Raw genomic sequence first — 19,567 nt, 5'->3', positions numbered from 1 at the left:
AATTTAAAATTATGACAAAAATAAATCTTTAATATTGTTATTTTGTCCGTATTTCCATATTTATTTTCAAATCTCCAATTTTCCTTCTCCTGGGTAGGCTCAATTTCAGGCTGGAGTTTTCGGTTATTTTCCTCATAGAGACTACCCACGAGGGAGTTTTCGAAGCAAATCTCTCTTTTCCGAAACTCAAAACAAGATCTTTTGATCCGTAGGAGAATGTCTAAAGCGGCCTTCACTGGGCGAACTTAAGTTGGCAAACTCGTGTGGGCAAACTTCAAACTTCGAGTTTACCAACACGAAAAAATTGGAGTAAAAGTCGGCGAGAATAGAGGCAAGTTCTATTTGTCGCCAACAGTTTGCCAACATGTTTGCTGACTGTTTTTTGTGCCGTTCACACACACCAACTTGAGTTGGCCAACACGAGTTTGCCAACTTTAGTTTACCGTGTGAAGGCCGCTTAAGCCTATCTGTGTTTTTTTAGTCCTTTTTTTTAAAAAAAAAAAAAAAAAAGCAACCTTGTTTTCATTTACATAATTTCAGACCACCGAATTCAAAGACAAAACATTTGTAACAGATGAATGAACCAGCTAACCAATTTACACGGACTATCAGCTGAAGCCAAGCTTCTTATAATCATCCGGTTATTACCTGATGGGTAGTCAATATCCTGCTTGGCAGAAGAATTGTTTCTGATTAAATTTCGAAAAAGTAGTACAAGATATTTGAATAAAAAGCGGGAATAGATTTTATTGTGGTTGATAACATCTTTATGTCTTCTACCCAGATATCCAGTGAATTAATACCTAGTACAGAGAACCAGCCATGAGAAAATGGCAGCAAGCAAGTTAACAACACAAACTTTGGTTTTTTGATGGTTAAGCTGACGTATGTGGCGTTACCATGGCAACATTAATAAATATTAACAGGCCTTTAAAATCGGTTTTGTTTATTTGTAGAAAATCTAGTCATTAGATTTTCTTTATAATTTGCATGCAACAAGCTTGTAACGATTCTCATAAGTTAACACCATTTTGGTAATAATTTAACAGAGAGATCCTTAATTATCCCTTGTTGAAGGTTCATTTTCGTGCCAAATTTCGTGAAATTCTAATGAGTGGTTCTCGAGAAATAGGAGTATTTCCGAGAGTGCAATTTTTCATTCAATCGCAATTTTTTTGACTTACTCTGCATGCGCTGCATTTAACTGGGTTCTTTTGGTAATAAGGAAAAAGCTGAAAATTGCTGGGTTCATTGCATCGTTACCTTTTCTAGCATATCTTCGTAATAAAAGACTAAAACCATCAATGCACTGCGTTCAATTATAGAGAAAAATAGCACAGATAGTGCGGGTGTTGAGTAAATGAAATGATTGCTCTATTGACGGCATATTTGTTTTTTGCAATCCTTGTGCGCGCGCTGAATTGCATCAGCAAACGTGCACGCGAAAACTGTGTTCGGCCACCTTAAGAAACAAACGTTCTCCATACGGAATACCTTTTTCGGTTTTATTATCGTAATTGATGCGTCTAATTTCAGAGATCACAGACGGATTTTTTGTCTGTTATTTTACAACGCCAAAAAATACAAAATTATTTCGTTAAATATAAATATAAATAACAGGCCATTTTCGACTTAATTACCTTGTGCCTCTGTTTCAAAACGAGTCCTTGCGTATGAAAATGAGTTTGATTTACTTGAAAATGAACCTGTAGGCCAAACACATTTTCATGTGAGTGGTTTCGCACGAAGACTCGTTTTGAAGCAGAGACAAAAGGCAACTCGTACATAGCCTATTGTTAAATATGTTAAAATTGGTGATGTAAACTTCATGATGACACAAATAGAATCTTTGGTTGAAGACATTTGCAATTCCACGGAAAGAATAACTTAGTGTGATTGTTTCCTCATTTACAAAACTTCCCAGAAATTTCGTCTGGGAATTTCCACTGGATGTAAACGCCGTGTTTTGGTCGAGGCGCGAGTCCTTGAAATCCAAAAGGATTGGAACAATTACAAACGCCACAAAATGAAAAATGGGCGATGCCAAAATATGTGCTATAACTGGAGAAGATTGTCGACAACAGCTGGCCTGTAACCTTTACACTACAGTGAAAACCGGCGAATAACAACCTAAAATTTAAGCACCTGTTGGGCTAAAATTTCCCTGTTAAGCACCCTTCACTTAAGAGCCATTCTGGGCTAAAATCTCAATGCAGGTTCCTATTTTCAAAATATAGAGTTAATTTTCCAAATGCAATACAGCCCATCACATGCGATTAAAAAAGGTAACGAAAACTAGCCAGAACACTGGTAGTGTTATAAGACCACAATACTGTGCTGTAAATTACTCCATATAAAGGCCTCACCCGTGAGTATAAGTTGTTTTATTTTAAACAAAATTAAGAACCTGATTAAGAACCTGATTAAGAACCTAGGTAGCCTAATTTCACAGTGAACACCATTTATATAAGAAGCTATGGAGACTAACTTGAAAAAAAACCTTGATTCTTATAGGCGGGTTTTTACTTTATGCTTCCTGTTCCTCTGTGATAAAGACAAAATTTGTTTTTTCGTGAGTTACTCAATACTTTTCAATTCTGAGCACCAAAAATGCTCTGACTTTCAGATCATTTATGGTGGATACATTGTAATGATCTTGTTCTGGAATGATCTTCCGTTAAACTTTCTTGATTTCATTTCCTCTCTTTTAAGCGTCCAATAAATCCTGATCTATTGCGGAACAAATAATATGCTGTTACCCAATATAAGGATCCTCAGGAAAAGGAACTCATTTCAGAGAAAATTTAAACGTCTGGCATCGAAAGAAACAAAAGGGAAATTATAATGCAGAAATTATTATCAGTTACATTTTTTTTTTTTTTTGGACTGATTAGTCGCCGGGGGTGTTCAATACTTAAGAGCACAAGTTAATGATTCGAAAAATTCCTTTGTTGCCTCCAATGAATAAATAATGTCAAGTATATTAGAGGCGTGAGATATAGCAACTTATGAGAAGCAAATATTATGCCGGACAGCTTTAGAAACAACCCGCTTCGTTAAAGAAATGTGGGCTCGATAGCTTTCCATCAGAACATCTTTGAGAAACTTCGGCTTGGCTCAAGGACACGTTTCCCCTTATTGTTTTTGAAAGCTTCCTGGAGAAACAGTGTGTGTTCCTGGTTTCAAAAAAGACGAATACTAGCAATCTATATCCCCCTTTCAATATAACCGTCAATTACCAGGATCTTACGCTTATAGATGCTTTCATTTTATAGAACAGAAAGACGTGTCAAACAAAAGGTGTCTTCTATTAAACGGAAGAAGTCTGGACTTCGTAATGGCGTAGGCGCTTCATAATAGACCGTGCTCAAGCAAAAAGCTTTCAAGCTCCACGTTTGTAATCCGTCTCTATGTTTTCACTTCTAGCAGTTATTTTTCCTTTTTGGTTTTTCTTTTCTTTTAAGAGAACTTTTCTACCATAGAAAATTGATAGATGGTAGTTGTGCGCGTTCGGGCTTAAGGTAGCCAGGCATCTCGAAACTTCTTTTTGACATGGTGTTGCCTCACATGAATATATAGGAGATCTTACGCGGTGGCGAGAGGATACGAATTATGTGTTCATGTGGCAAGAATAATTAACAAATAAAGAAGCCTCGACTGTGCTCTGTTCTGTTGTAAAGCACTTAGGAAGCGGTAGAGCACGAAAGAAGTGTAGGGGAAAACACGAGACGTAGTCGAGTGTTTTTCCCTACTTCTTGAGTGCTCTACCGCTTCCTAAGTGCTTTACAACAGAACAGAGCACAGTCGAGGCTTCTTTATTTGTTTTATGATAAAGAATCCGATAATTTCCTCACGAATTTGGCTGAATTTTTTCAAAGCAAACTTTATTTTCCAAACGAGCAAAAGTGGCGTCAGCCGTGAACTGTTCTCTTATAAAGCACGCTAAAATAAGCCAATCAGATTCCTTGTTAGAATTGTTCAAATAATTTGATTGGCTAACGAAGCGACAGCTGTCAATCACGAACTGGCCTTCAGCTAAGCTTTCAGTTTCGAGTAGTTTGAGCGGCTTTCGAGAGAAGAACGATGCCTTCGAAGTTAGCTTTTCAGTTAAATTTTAAATACGGATCTAAAGGCAGGTGAAGGTTTATAGTCCAGAGGAATACGGCCATATTGTGGCCCATGAAAACGTGCACTTTTCCAGTGGAAATTACGAAACGCGGAGCTCAAAGCCTGCGGATGAAAATGCAAAATGCCGAGTCGAATTTGAACGGAGCTACAGTTATTTACGGCTTGTAGCCGCATGCAGCAAGATTGCCCGAACTAGCGTAAGAGTTAGAAAGACTAAACGGCTCCCACTGGTTCTACTCCAAGCACAGAAGAGAATAACAGAGCAAACTTTGCACTGACCACTCGTCGGTTCACTTCGCTGCGATGACCGGAGAACGAGCATTACTACACTACATGTAAGTGTTGTTTGAGCAATTGAGCATTTTTACAAAAATAAAGCTTCTCATCGTAAACAGAGACAGTTTAGTTGTTGTTTTCTGTCGTTGTTTTACTTCTTAAGTATAATTTCTGCCTTCGTAACAAATATAATGTCTTTTATCGAAGCACTGTTTAGGTTGAGAATTTGTTTATTTCGCTACGTGTTTTGTCGGCGGGAATCTAGCAAAACTTCTTATTTTAGTACAGTTTTAACACTACTGTTACTAACCGAATGGTCTCTGTGAGCCATATTTACTACAGACAAATAGCTCGTTTCCATTGCGTTTGTCTGAATCACAGGGGATGTTTAATTTGGGTCAAATTTGTCAAAATTCCGAAGCAAAAATTTGAAAGCCAACTTACCGTCATCAACCCGTGCTCTGTTCTCTGATAAAGCACGCTCTTTCAGCCAATCAGAGCGCGCGTTGAATGGAAACTTTATTATAATATCGAATAAAGAATAGAATATAGATATTGCTCTTGCCATAAGAACATAAAATTCATATCTTCGAAATGACGTGTAAAGTGGTTTATTATTAGCTTTTATTAACCGAGAAGGAGGTCTGTATGGGAGAATCTTGACCGAGGTCGTGAGCACAGACCGAACGCAGTGAGGTCTGTACACACGACCGAGGTCAAGATTCTCCCATACACACCGACTTAGCTCGGTTAATAAGATGTTTATTATATGGCAAAGAAGAAAACTTTAATTCGTTTAATGTAACTGGTTTGCTGACATTCTGCTTGCGTACGACGATGAGCTTAACTTAAACCTGCCGAAATTTGCTCGTCCTCTTTACTTTTTTTTTGTCATCAGACTTTTTGGCACTTCCATAAATGATTCAGAAGAAAATAAAAGAAAATGCTGAACATTTTTGTATTTTAGTTTACTACTTTTTCCACGCAAAATGAAACCGGTTTAGATGGCGGTCTAGATAGGAAAATCTAGACCGCGGTCAATATCGATCTCAGCCAATCAAATTCGTGAATTCCGTAGTTCCCAGTCCTTGTGAGCCACAGCCATATAATAATTATTATTATCATTATCATTATCATTATCATTATTATTATTACTATTATTATTAAAAACAAAAATAAATCGTGGAGATACGTGTGGAAACTGTTTTGGGATACCAAAAATAATGGTTCAATCGGCACTCTACAACTGCAATTAAGCAAAATAAAGCTCAACTTAGCTTCTTTTAAGTACTCACAATTGCGTAGAATCCATAACTACTTTTTTGCAGACAGTGGTCGATGCATTGGATAAAAGCTGTGATGGATGGGGGCTTGTATTTGTATCCGTTTCTCAGTCATTTCGCAGACAAAGCACGAAGTATTTAATGATTATTTTGCTCTTTTCTGTCACGTTTCGAGAATTTTCTGAACACCTTTTACAATTACTTAGTCGTCGCTCAAAAAAACAAACGTATCAGCGTCCGCCATTATTCCGAACAATAACAGCAGTTCTACCATTCTGAAAAAGAGGACGAAGACAAAAATTGAAACATTTACCAAAAATTCTGCAACAAGCGATGAAGCAAAGACAGCTTGAAGTCGCTCTTTCATACGCCATCTTTGCTTTTACGATTTCGGCAGCGAACGCGCAATAAAAGACTTGGAACCGGATTAAAAACTGGTGGGCAATAACGCAATCAAAGCTAACGCTTAAGTGGAAATTGAGAAAATTGTGCTCAATTTGACGCATCGCGAACGTGTTGTTTGATTGTGTCAGATGCCTTCATCTTTGTCAAAGAGCTCTCAAAGTGTCTGTGAAGTCCCGGATGCACGGTGTGTCGCCGTGGACAATGTCTGTGGGCAAGTCTGAGGGCAAGTCTGACCACCCCTAAAATTGTTACACGCAACATTTCATCTAGAGTTTCGAAAGCAGAGTCGCCTTCTGCTTCGGCAACATTGCAGAGAGTGGTAATTTCAACTTATGTCCACCGTCTACGAAACTGCGCTCAGTGGTGAGGCGTAGCTAACAGTTTATTGTGTACCTTCTGGCTGTAAGACTCTAACCTTCACACGACAATCTGTTTAAGTCTTTGATTTCTCCTTTGAGAGCAAAAGTAACAAACGACTTTGGCTTGTTTTCCTTGTTCCTTGATACGGCTGCTGTGAAAATATTTCAGCGTGTCCGACCTAGGGCGTTGCGAACAATGTTACGCCCAATTTTTAGCATGCATTCGATGCCTTACTTTATATTATTGTTTTCCTTGCTATTATTCTCAGGTTGGCATGGTTTAGAGATTCGTCGGTGCTATAGGAACCATAATTATGATCAGCGTCATCAATGGTATTTCTAAAATTGTGCTTCCTCACAGATTGAGTAATTCAACAATACATTACAAAGCGTCTTCTCGTATTTGAATTGGCTTGGAAGAGCCACTAATACAAAACATTAACTTTGATCTTCTGTCGGATATCGTCAAAAGTTTGAAATGAACATTTTCCTACCTTACTTCTCAGTGAAGGGCAGGAAAAGGAAAGACAAGGGCATGGTTAGGTGTAGAAACGCGGACCTTGCATACGTTCGGTGCGCTTGAAATGTAAATTGACCAATCCGGATTCAGCAGGAGGGAAAAACTGTACTGTCCTGACGCCTAATGTGTGTCAACAGAAAGGGCATTGCAGTGGGGCAGCTTTTCTTACTAGACACAACTGCATTGAATGTTCTCAAAAATGAACTTATAATTCAAATCCCCAACACGGACTGTAAAAAGTTAATAATATGAAACATTCAGTGTGCTCCCAAGCTTATAAGTTTACGAAGATTTCTCGTCCGCGTCTGGCAACTCGCTCGTCACTCGTCGGTGTCGTAAGGTAGGAAACAAAATCTTTTTCCTCGTCAAATGAAACCGAGAATACCCCATTTAAGTTTAACAACAGGCCGAAGCAACTTTACCATTATCTTTATTTTTGTTAGCTGCGAAGAAAAAGACTATTATAGCGTCGTTAAGAGAAGACAGCTCGACTTTTATTGCCGTTCGTACTGTGCGCGCGGGCGCAGCCACCGTATGCAAGGCGAGTGCAATAGGCCCATAACTCCACGCGCACCAAGCTTCAATCAAGGATCCAGGTTCTGATGACGAGGGAAGACATTTTCTGAAATAAACGAATAGGTCTTCACACCCAGAAAGAGATCTGCAGTGGCCGTAGTCCTTGCTCTCTAGGACATTAGGCAGGTTTTCAGGAACTTGACTGAATGAGGGCAGAAAGACTTCAATGCGCGCGCGCGACTTTTAAATCTCGTAATCACGCATGATATGATAACGAGGTTTTGTGACGAAACAAAAGAAAGTTAAATCTTCTCCGAAAAGAAGTGAAGCCGATCGTAACCACTTGGTGCAGCTTCTTAGTTCCCAAGCGTTCTTTTGTGATCTTTTTCCATTTGAGTTAGCAAAACCCACAACGAATTGAATATTATGTATTGGTTTTTCTAACTCACTTACAAAGGTAAGTCGAACTTTGACAGTTTAATTTATCATAAACAAACAGTTGTGCGCCCGTCTGTTAGAGCACCAGAAAAGACGGCAAACACTTCTTAACTGAAACGTGAGAGATTTTCCAGTGCCGTGGAATTAATCATGTGCTAGACACGCAAACTGACGATCAAATGACATGTAAAATGTAGGATGTAAAAAAAGTCAACCGTGCAACAAAAAAGAAAAACTAAGCAAAATACATCAAATTATAATAAATTTTCCTTATAACGCGCGCTCTGATTGGCTGAAACAGCGTGCTTGATCAGAGAAGAGATGCATGGGTTGATGAGCTGGCTTTCAAATTTTTGCTTCGGAATTTTAACAAATTTGACCCAAATTAAACATCCCCTGTGAGTCAGACAAACCCAATGGAGACGAGCTATTTATCTGAAGAAAATATGGCCGCGTGGAGACAGTTGTTAACAACAGTAGTGTTAAAACTGTACTAAAATAACAAGTTTTGCTGATCCCGACAAAACGCGTAGCGAAGTAAGCAAATTCTCAACCTAGCGAATGCTTCGATAAAAGACATTATAATTCGTTACGAAGGCAGAAATTTTAATTTCTGCATAAATACTTCATAACTTTAAAAACTTATGAAGTAAAACAACGACAGAAAGCACCAATTGAGCTGTCTCTGTTTATGACAAGAAGCTGTATTTTTGTAAAATGCACAGACAAGTACACTTACATGCAGTGTAGTGACGCTCGTTTGCTTACTTACTCTCCGGTCATATCAGTGAAGTGGACCTCAACAATTTCGTATCAACGCTCACCCGACGAGCGATCAGTTGAAAGCTTAATCTGATATTCTCTCTTTTACTCGGGTTGGAACCAGTGGGGGCAGTCTAGTCTTTGCAACTTTCACGCTAGTTCGGACAATCTTGCTGCAAGCGGCTGCAAGCCGTTAACTGTAGCTGTAGCTCCTTCCCGAATACAACTCAGCATTTTGCGTTTTTAGCCGCAAGCTTTGAGCTCCTTGTTTCGTAATTTCCATTGGAAAAGTGCATGTTTTCATGAACCACAATGCGGCCGGATTCCTCTGGACCAGAAACAGTTGGTTTTCCGCCGCTCGTACGATGCTGTGTCCATTTGCGAGACCTCGCTCAACGATACAGTGCTATCATCTGAATTACTACTGGGTATAACATCTATCTTAAGGACAGATCAGAAAGGCCTGGAGGCGGAGTGCTGAATGCTGTTAAACATGACATCCAGTCTAACCGCCGTTTTCACCTCGAAAGAGATCAAATCGAATTAGTAGCTCTTGAACTGTTTAGAGATAGCTGTAATCCAGTTATCCTCTACACATTTTATCATCCAGATCCTGGTCCTGATGGCGTAAATCTTCTGAACCACTCTCTTCAACAAAATCCCGAAACGGCGTGTATGGTCTTAGTTGGAGATTTCAATCATCCATTAAACAAATGTTTGCTGGACGAGTCTACCTCAATTACCATAGGTGGACCAGTAGAAGAGGAAGCTTTCTCTGTCCTTATGGATGATAATTTTCTCCGTCAGTTTATCAAAGGTCCAACGCATATTGCCGAAAACAAACTTGATCTTCTTTTATGTAACTTCTCCGAAGTTACAGACCATGTTTCCACTACTACATGTGCTACCCCGCAAAATGATTTTCCATCTGATCATTATTTGGTGGACTTTTTTATTTGAATGAAATTCGAGCGATCAAAGCGTGAGCAACGTAAAACGTACGACTACAAAAGGGCAGATTTTGACGATCTGCGGAGTCGACTATAGCTATTACCCCCTGATGTGTAACACTCCGTCTCCGACGATTTTGACATGTATTGGTCTCAGTGGAAAGATTTTTCCTAGCAACAGTTGCTGAATGTGTCCCAGTGAAGGGACACTTTCAATAAGCAATGGAATCAAGAAACCTGTCCGACATAAACATCGCGATTATCTCGTTAAAATTGAAGGCTATTTAAAGGAAACCCTAAAATATTTTGGAATTTTTTTTTTTATTGCATCACAGAGGACACTACTAACAGACACAAGACAGACACTACTTACAATACCACTAACGATAAGTTACTTATACCACTTACTATACAATACTTCCTTAGAGTACAGTTATTACACTACTTTTGCAGTTTGTTTGTTTGTTTTTTTTTCTTTTTTCGATTACACACCTATGTACCTAGTGAATTACATTACAGAACGGGTTTCCACTTAGCCTCTAGCATCTTGCTATTATTGTACTTGGCAGCAATGTGACGTTCAGTTTCATATTTTCTTTTAACTAATTCCTTATAGGAAGAGAAAAAAGGACGACTATTATTCCTACGGCAGTTCTATAAATGTAGCTTACCTAAAACGATTAAGTAGTTAAACAGAGAACATTTAGTATCTGTGACACCAACTAAATAGTCTTTAACTCGATTCTCCTTTGTTCTTTGGCTATAGCAGTCTCTTATAGCGAACCAGTAAGATTCAAATTCTTCCCAAAATGCACGTGAGTAAACACAGTAAAAGAATAAATGATCAATTGTTTCCACACCAGTATTGCAAAACGTACAAAGAGGGGGGCAAGGGGGGGTCTTGTCACGAAGTCACGATATTAAATTTTCGATTTCAAGAATCACGAAACAAAAAATTCCCTTTTCACGATTCTCGAACATGTGCACGAAACTGTAATCAAAATTTGTGCAAAAAAGTGCATTCTTTAACTTTACCAATAATTTACAGCTGTTGGAAAGGTGATATTTGAAATCTTAATTTGTTGGTTTTACTTTAAGAGACATGTTAAGAGAAATATCAGACTTGGACAGCTCTTCCACTGCGAGTTGTTACGGCTCTTAAGAAGGTCAGAGTATCGCCGTTGTTGTCACTTTCCACGGCATCGTCAGGCCCACTGTATGTGTCATACTGCGCATCATCTTCTGGTACTTCGGGGGCTTCAGACACTTCAGAATGAGCGAAGGTGAGTTCTTGCTCTTGCTCTTCTTGTTCGTCGACGATTGGTGGAACAGCTGGCTTATACTGTGCAGGAGGTTCAAGGTGGATCTTGCCCTTTGGGTAAGCAGAATCTGCTGGACGATTCATATTCAAAGGCAAAGTGCCAGCCTAGAACTTCGTTGTTTCTTGCCTCACAGTTCTCTGTCGAACGCATTTGCCATTCTGAACTGCCCATTCTCTCATGATCTGCTCTTGGGTAGAATTTAAGTGCCTCGTTTTGCCAAGATGCGAACGTTTGGAAATGTCTTTCAGTGGAATTGAACTGTCTGGAATTGGATAGTAGAATGTTGGGTGAGTAAATAATAGGCTGTCCAGCTTGTCATCCTTTTGATGCTTTCGTAAACAGTGTTTCCCAGATTGCGGGAGTAGTTAAGAGATGTGGGGCATTGATCCTTGAAATGACCAACACCATGCAGATTTTCCACTTGGATTGTCAGACAAGCATGAAGATCAACGTGGATGCCTTTGTTGGTAGACTTCAATTTATCATCCAGCCGATTAAGTTGATTGTAGATAATTTGTACGGACTTAAGCGACAGGTTCGAGATAGGGACAGGGACAGGGCCGTTTGTGGCTTTCTGGGAGTCAATCGTTTGAGATCACCGACTTCTTGCAGAGCTTCAGCTATTGATAGGCGTGGAACTGTCTGATGTTTCAGATAAACTGAAAATGCGCGGAACAATTTGCCAAGGTTTTCAGATAGGTGACTGTACCGGTAATTGTAGTCAGAATTTTGAGGCATCCTGTCTGAGGGTCAGTGACAAGACATTGCAATTGTCAGTGCAAACTCCTATCGGCTGACCAAACGAAGAGTTTTCTGCTCTTCCCTCTGCGTTACCCTCTTGGCCGTTTCCAGCAATTACATCAACACTGGCATCCTGATGAAGATACTTGACCTGGAAAGCTCCCGCATCACAGAACAAGACATCGTCCTAATAACTTGCTACTCCTCTACATTAATCAGAGCATAACACAGTGTAATTGTGTAAGATAAAAGAACTTTGTCTTGATGTGAGATCGATTGATAGAAGTTCACCTTGCTTCTCGGCTTCATTCTTGCCTTTGAATGACACAAACAGAGTTCCATTATTCACACACATGGATAGCACTTGGAGACATTCAGCTGGGTAAGAACACAACTCCTTTACTAGTCCATGCATTGCAACTCCATCAGACGCCAACTCAATTGTGTAAAAATGTCGCTCGGTGTCGCTGGCACTTACGATGATAGATTCTGTCATGCTACATATACTGGATGTGCACACATCTTGAGAAAGAAAGACTTTTTTGGTGTCGTGTTTTGCTTCTTGGTGTTCACTGGTACGCTTCTTAATGATATCTTTCATTCGTTCCCGTAACGGCTGCACCGTACCTTCTGTGGATACTTGCCACCCTTCTAGAACATTCTGAAGATGTTCTTTCTTTAGTTTGTCCACAGGAGGCGTTACATTGCCCGATATCAGATTGAAATGACATTGATACCCGTTGGCTCCGAAACGTACGCAATGCCTTTGAGGTACACAATGTTTCTCGCATCCCCAAGTTTCTTGATTATCTTTACCTCCGCCGGAGAATGGAGTCGCACTTGCAGAAGTCTTGTTGTCTTGTTCATAGGCTTGTAGTCCAACACTAGCAACTTCCCGTGGTCCCCCAAAGTCACCGCAATTGGATGTGGGTAGAGGCCACTTCTTTTCGTTTTGGTAACTTTGTATCTGTAACTTTGTGTCTGGGACAACTGGATGTGCCACACTACCAACTTTCTGCAACTGCTCTAGGACTTTACCTTTTATGCAATAAAGGATACAGTCCACATCCATCAGGAAATCAACGGTTTACTTGAAACTGTCAACATGTTTCGTTTGTCGCTACTCTCAGTCGGCTTGACTCAAGCGTTAAATTCACTAAGGTCACGGAAAAAATCTGATCACAATGCGGTGAAATTCAGCTACGAACTCAACTTGAGAAATTCACGATTTATTTCTTATCTATTCATGATTCACAGCCAAGGACGTTTACATTTCACGCCTCACGGAATACACTTCAATCACGATTCACGAAACAGTTTTTTATCAAATCACGGTTCACAGAGCACAAAAGAAGAGTATCACGGCGTCACGAAATTACCCTTGCCCCACTCTGCAAAGATCGCTTTGTATTAAATCTATCTTAGCTAAGCGGGAATTTGTGAATAAATGTCATTCAGTATTTTAAACTGAAAGCCCTGCACATATGTTTCACAGATACAGGACCTTATTAACGAGAAGGCCTTTTTTGTTTCCACGTCATCAATAGAAAGTTTAGATTTCAACTTTGTGAAGCCTCTGGACTCTGTCACCTTACAAGATATAAGCAGACCGTAGAAATCCCTAGAATTGCCAAGTGCTGGATCAAAGGATTTTAAATTGCAGTGATCTGACATGATCTTTATTAACTTCGTGGCTTCGAATTCTTAGATGACTTGGTACAGCGCGACGAACACCAGGCCAGGTCAGAAAGTTGGAATCTTTTAAACCATTATGTTTTGCAAGGTTAAAGGACTCTGTGTTACTCAAATCAAATTTTAAGTCGCTTAAAAGAACAATGCGCCATTATAATTATTGTAAAATATAGGTTTACCGTTTACTCTAATGTTATGATTGTTCCAGATGATTGTTTACAAGGTCGAGTTTAGAACAAAAATCCGACCACCAATGTAACATCTCCTTATAAAATATTGGGAAAATGTTATAGTCATCAATATTATAATCAAAATATTTTGGAACTACCACCGAGCTATCTTAGACCATCGTTCGGGCTCGAATACTGAAGCCTTTGACGGAAAAGCGGCAAAAACTGCAGCCGAAAAAGCTGAGCTCTTCAACGCTTACTTTCTGCTCTGAGTTTACTTTATCCAAGCAGGACAAAGCGCGTAGTTTGCAATCCTATCCCATGATAATGAATATGGAAGTTTCCGAGATCATGCTATCCATCAACGAGGTGGGAGATTGCTTGTCCAATTTGGATCCGTCAAAAGCCACTTGCCCCGATGGAATTCCTGCGCGCATTCTTAAAAAATGCAGCGAGCAGATCGCGCCAAGTCTTAACTGCCCTATTCAATTATTCATTACGTATTGGGCGGCTTCCGTCAGATTGGAAGTCAGGTGATGTTACTCCAGTTCATAAAAATGATCTTCTGGAGCCAATTGAAAATTATAGACCAATCTCACTACTTCCAACTGTGAGTAAGGTTATGGAGCGTTGCGTCTGTAACAGGCTTTTTTCCCTGGTCTCGCAGTCAATTACATCTTTGCAGCACGGATTCATGCGTTCCCGTTCGTGGTTCTTTGTAACTTTTGTCCGTACTCCCTTTAAATTGGGGAGGCACTTGACAAAAACAAACAGACGGATATTTTGTACCTTGATTTTGCCAAGGCTTTCGACACAATTGATCACGTCATCTTATTGAAAAGCTGAAATGGTACGGCGTCACAGATGCACTGATAGATTGATTTTTCGATTACCTAAAGGACAGATCTCAAAGAGTTGTGATTTACGGCACAGCCTCTGAGCGTCTACCGGTCACTTTCGGTGAACTCCAGGGTAGTCTTGTTGGCCCACTCCCCTTTGTGATATTTATCAATGACCTTCCTGATGCCATGGGAGGCGCGGTGGCCTCATGGTTAGTGCGCTCGTCTCCGGATCGAGCGGTCCGGGTTCGAGCCCTGGCCGGGGACATTGTGTTGTGTTCTTGGGCAAGACACTTTACTCTCACAGTGCCTCTCTCCACCCAGGTGTATAAATGGGTACCGGCGAACCTAATGTCGGGGGTAACCCTGCGATGGACTAGCATCCCATCCAGGGGGGAGTAGAAATACTCCTAGTCGCTTCATGCTACAGAAACCGGGATAAGCTCCGGCCTGATGGGCCACTTGGCTCGCATGCAGACTTTTTCCTGATGCCATCCACGAGCAAGCCAGCACCGCCTTTTATGCTGACGATACCAAGCTGTACCGTATCATTTTAACAGTGAAGGACTGGTATTCTCCAGCAGGATCTGACAAGTTTGAATACCTGGAGCCATGAACCAAATATGAAGTTTAAGACCTCCAAATGCAAAGTGTTAACAGCCACGCGCGAAAGAAAACACCTGTAACTCACGATTATCACCTTGGCGATGTAAACTTACAACGCGTTCAGGCAGAAAATAGGTACCATTTCTAGCAATGTATCGCGTGAATAACACGTTATGCGCATTGTACTCAAGGCTAATAGAATGTTGGGTCTCTTAAAGAGAACTTGCCCACTTATCACCAATATTAAAGTCAGGCGGACAATTTATCTATCTCTCGTGAGGTCACAGCTCTCCTATGCGACAGAGGTATGGTCTCCTGCTGGTGTCAATTTGAGGACGACCTTACGAAGAGTCCAGAGATGCACAGGTATAAGCTGAGGCAAGCGTTCGCGAAATTACATAAGCATGAAAGCGCCTGACAAACAATGTAATCCATATACGTTATTTGTCGGCTGGGAGGTCCGTATTGGGAAAAACTGTGCCCAAGGTCTTGAGTAAGGCCCTGCTGCCTCGGGCCGTACTCAAGACCGAAGGCCAATTGGATTCAAGGATTTAGGATTCCGGACAGATTCCCGGAGAAGCTGGAGAAAAAAAGTAAACGTTTTCCTACTTATTTCGTAAAGCAACCCGCCTTGTGAAATAGAGCTGTACAGAACAAACGTGGAGAAAGTAAATTCACAGGAAAGCGACTGAAAGGGAAACCAAAGATGATATCAAATTTTTGCGCGAAATTCATTCAAAGCAGCAACTGCCAAATAAATTTTGTGTAAAATATATGAATGAAGTTTTTCTTGGAAAAAATATTTCGCGTTTTAGTGCGTTAGCTTTATACCTTGATTTTCAGCTAGATATATATGATTTTACTCATTAAAGGCTGGCTTTATACAAGCCATGGAGTCGGCGTTGTGAAAGCGTTTGCGTTCTGAGTCATCAGCTTGATGGAATCGGAGTCAGCAGAATCAGAACGTTTCCATTTTCTTCCCATTCTGCCTTCGACGCCGTCGCTCATGATCCTCTGAACACTAGATTATCTGAGTTTGAAGCAAAAGTACAAGAAGCAACCAATCAACCAACCAATGCCTGGATTCGAGCATTGTGATTGGTTAATTCTTCGGATTATAACTGCTATTCCGGGAATGTAGTTTTCAAAACATGGTTAGACATTAGCGGAATCGCTATCTAGCTCTTTCTGGTTCCGATTCTGTCGGTTTGATTTTCACTAGATCATATCATTCTGCGCTTCTGATTATGACTCCCGCTGCGTCGCTTTTGAAAACAAGCCTTTAGTTTTTTTGAAGTAACTGGCTTCTTGCATGTAAGTTTTGAGTGATTTCCAAACAACGTCAAAAAATTCTGAAACGAACAGTAGATTTAAAATCAAACTACCGATTACCATTTTAAATGATGTTTTTAAAGTGCGTTAATTCCACCACATCTTTCTCCATTCATTTGACAATGGCGAAAAACAATAAGCTTAGATTATTTTTTTTTTGTTATCCTTTCTGTTAACCGCCAGATTTTTGTAGCTAGGTGCACATGCTCTTTTCTGACTACACTAACACGAGACATTGAATGTAAATTGTTTATTGAGGATGCGTCAGTCAGTCATCCAACATAGATGTATTCCGTCTTACGACATATCTGTATCCTTGCAAATTAAAACTATCGGTTCTCACAATTAGAACCTGTACTACGTCAAATACGAAACACCACCAAAAAAGACACCCGTTAGATGTGGCCAAGAAAATGTGTAGAAACCGTATTCCACACCTACTGCAGGAGCACGATACCCCGAGGAAAGGGTGCAAAATCAACAAAGTAGAACATTTTACAATTACACATTCAAGCTGTCATAACTAAAGCTTAATAATGAAAAAGAGGACGGACACGAAGACTGACTAACCTAGAATAACCTATATCTGCCGCCGAATGCCAAAATAGCCCCTTAACTTGTCATGACACCCCACGAGCCTCTCCATCGTGCCGTCAGAAGGATAATTTCTGACTAATTTGTCCTTCAATCTTCATTAAATTACATTTTGCATGAAATTCTCAACTTGAGCAAAGTGACCTATTTTTAGACCTGTTTTAAGGAATTATATATTAGTCAACATTCACTACGGGGGTTTTACTGATTCCACAGCATTTCAGGCGGGAAGGGAAATGACGATTTTATCAGTCTACAAGGGAAAATTAATTGATATGTGCAGGACACTGTTTCGCGTTGAATTCTATGCAACAACCTACTAAGTCCCTCCCCCCGCCCCCCCCCCCCCCAAAACAAAATACGAGAAAGCGATAACATTTCATCGGAGATAATTTCAGAAAAGCATGGTAAATAATCGTGTTCATTTCGTAATAAACTTTAATATCGCGGGCATTGAGTTTTTCGATGATCGTAATGGTTTTGACCAGGCACCGCTTTTTTGAAAGGATGAACAACGCCAGTGTTTACAAAACACACTCCGCTATCCATTGAAGAGTGATTTCTCCAGCGAATAGCCTTATTCCCCCCCCCCCCGGATCCCGCCTTTGAACAACTATTACCAGGATCATCATCATCATCATCATCATCATCATCATCATCATCATCTTTATTAAAACCGTTGGCTCATTGCCAATAAATTGACTCTCAACATGACAAAAACTGAATTTATGTTAATTGGATCAAGACAAAAATTGAACAGACGGCTAAAAGCGCAGGCACGCTTCAGCTAGCGCTCCGCGCTCTCTCTTGTGTATTAGTATTGTTAGGCTAGGTTAGACATTTCCTTTTTTCTCCGTTGACTAATGGGAGACAAAGTGCTAAGAAAAGAAAACGATGATTTAAAGAGTCAACTCAATGATCTAAAGAAGGAATTTCAGTCTCTCAAATCCAAGATGGCGAAACAGAAGGATTACCACGAAGAGGCAGCCACCGCTTTACCAAGCACACAGGATGTCCAATTCCTCAGCGACAGCTACGATGCTCTTGTGAAGTCAGAATCCAGCTTGTCAAAAGCTCTGGATAATTTCTCTCGTAGGTTGGATTTATTGACAGTTAAAGCTGACAGAACTGACAAAGCTATCGACGAGATGCTCTATTACAGTTATCAATATAACGTGAAGATCGTGGGCGTTCCACTAATATCAGAAAGAGAATCTGCACAAGAAACCGCGGAATTTTGTGTGAAGCTATTTACCGGCCTTGGAGTCGATATCTCCTTATCAGAGATCGATACTGCTCACAGGGTTCCACAGCGAGATACTTCTACCGGTAATGGTAACCGAAGACGACCGAACCCGATTATTTGCAAATTCACCAGAAGGATGATACGTGACAAAGTGCTCGCGTCAAGAGGTAACGCCAGTCGACTAACCACCGAGGGCCTGACTCTCCCGTCTTTTGCTGAAATTAATCGGAGTGCAATTTACAGCCACCTTACACCGAGACTACAAGAGCTGTCACACTCGGCGAAGGCGCACAAAACACATACAACTACAAGTGGTGCTGGGCGAAAGGCGCAGCAATCTTCCTACGCAAAACGGATACGTCTATGGCGATTCGTCTGGGGTCGATTGACGACTTAACTATGTTAAGACTGCGTGAACGCCCTGAAGCTCAATCAGAGGATCCTTGCAGCTAAGTTACACTACTGTTATGCTTTATGATTGTACTACTATGAAATGCAGGAGCAGAAGTACAGTGAAATCTATTAGATCTATATTGAAGATTTTACCGTATTATAGTTGTTCTGGATGTTTGGCAGAAATTCATGGCCAGTTTAATAGTTCGGTGTCGACCACATGTAAAACTAAAAGGAAATTAGAGAAGCTTACTAGCTTATATGTGTTGCGGTATCGCTTGACCGACAGAAAGATATACTACGAAACTCTTCTATGAACCCAACTTATTTATTTAACAATATGTAATGTAATCTTAGCTACAAAGGAGCGATTTCTAAACAATACAATCTACTACCAAACTAAGTTAAGCCTACTGCTAAACTTTAGTCACCACGGACACGAACTCACAACAAATCTCGGTGTTTCCAAAGAAATCTCCTTATGGTCCACTTGACCTTGAACAAAGTTCCTCAATAGCAATAGCACTCTATAACATAACAATAGCATTCTATAGCTTTTCCACTCGGTCTCTGCCGAGAACAACAACGGGACTGTAGCTTCTCCACTCGGTCTCTGCCGAGAACTACTAACGGGAACTCTATATTACCTACCTGACTCTTTATATACATTTAACTAATATTCTAGAACACTCTTGGAGCTTCTATTTATGTAGCATTACATTATAATTACATCATGCGGTAGAATGTTCTGAAACGTTCCGTAGCGTGAATATAAAAGATTCTGGCACAAAAATTGCGTGACTTGACATTCTAGAAGTTTCCAGAAACTTAGACATTCACGTCTGCTCTTCATAATAATATGACTTAGATTTGTTTTCCTTAAATACAACCTTAGATTATAATTTGAACCCCGTTGATTATTCCTCTAACAGAATAACTAGTCGATATTTCTCCCCCCATAGTTTTAAGGAAATGAAAACGAGCTTTTCTATATT

The 19,567-nt window shown here is 40.2% G+C and overlaps 1 protein-coding gene across 3 annotated transcripts in view; it reads right to left on the bottom strand.

Moving 5' to 3' along the window:
- Nucleotides 1–17,598, bottom strand: part of LOC145486364 (oxidoreductase NAD-binding domain-containing protein 1-like) — a 140,464-nt gene extending 122,866 nt beyond the window's left edge. The window contains exon 1 of one of the 3 annotated variants that reach the window (XM_081465009.1): nt 17,554–17,598. The gene's annotated coding sequence lies outside the window, so the exon portion shown is untranslated. The remainder of the gene's footprint in view (nt 1–17,553) is intronic. The other 2 variants (XM_081465008.1, XM_081465010.1) reach the window with 2 other exon arrangements.
- Nucleotides 17,599–19,567: the final 1,969 nt, after the last annotated feature.

Source organism: Orbicella franksi, chromosome 5 (assembly GCF_964199315.1).
Source record: "Orbicella franksi chromosome 5, jaOrbFran1.1, whole genome shotgun sequence".
NCBI lineage: Eukaryota > Metazoa > Cnidaria > Anthozoa > Scleractinia > Merulinidae > Orbicella > Orbicella franksi.
Note: the sequence above shows the minus strand (reverse complement) of the source record. Positions and strands in the feature narration are given on the sequence as shown.